We start from the raw sequence: 886 nt of genomic DNA on the forward strand, positions 1-886 counted from the left end.
TCTAGAAGAAGCTCCTCACTCCTGGCTTCAGATCGGCTCAGCTCCGGCCGTTGCAGTCACTTGGGGAGTGAACCAGTGGATAAAGATCTTTCCCTCCCTCTCTGTAAATCTGACTTCCAGTTAAAATAAATAAATCTTTAAAAAAAAAAAGAAAGAACAAAAGATGCACGCTGCTCTCACCACACAGGGCCAACCTTGTGGAATAGTAGGTAGAGCAGTCCTCTGCAATGTTAACATCCGACATGGGTGCCAATTCATTCCTGGCTGTTCTGCTTCCAATCTAGCTCCTTGTGATAAGCTGGGAAAAAAAGTGGAAGATGATCTAAGGTTTGGGGCTCTGTCACCCATGTGGGAGACCTGGAAGAAGCTCTGGCTTCTGGCCTCAGCCTGACCCACCCACACCTGACCATTGCAACCATTTGGTGAATGAACAACGAATGAAAGATGATCTCTCTCTTTCCCTCTCTCCCTCCCTCTTTGTACTGTAACTTTTTTAACTTTTTTGAAATCTTTAAAAAAAAATTTTTTTTCCCATAAATTTGCTCCGCATCTATGATCTCAGCCTTCCTGGTGTTAGCTATCTGTTTAATGATTCACAGTGTTTTCTCTTCCAACCACCAAGCTCTTCAGAAAGTAAGGTAACAAGTCAATAGTTAACTGGCTCCTTTGGCTCTGAATAGCAAAGTAGGAGCTGAAGGGAAGTCTCCATGGAAACCAACCTTCCAGGAAGTGGTCAGAAGGGTGAGTGTGTGTAAAACAGAGCTACAAAGATGGCATGAAGGAAATGACTGGTTCTTAAAGTCGGAGTAATCCTCTGAAAAACCTGGATTTTAAAACAAACTACGTTTAAGAACTCCAACCACTTTTCTCATGGCTTCCCCGTGAG

This window comes from Ochotona curzoniae, unplaced genomic scaffold, assembly GCF_017591425.1.
Source record: "Ochotona curzoniae isolate NIBS_2020 unplaced genomic scaffold, NIBS_Ocur_1.0 scaffold_4701, whole genome shotgun sequence".
Taxonomy (NCBI): domain Eukaryota; kingdom Metazoa; phylum Chordata; class Mammalia; order Lagomorpha; family Ochotonidae; genus Ochotona; species Ochotona curzoniae.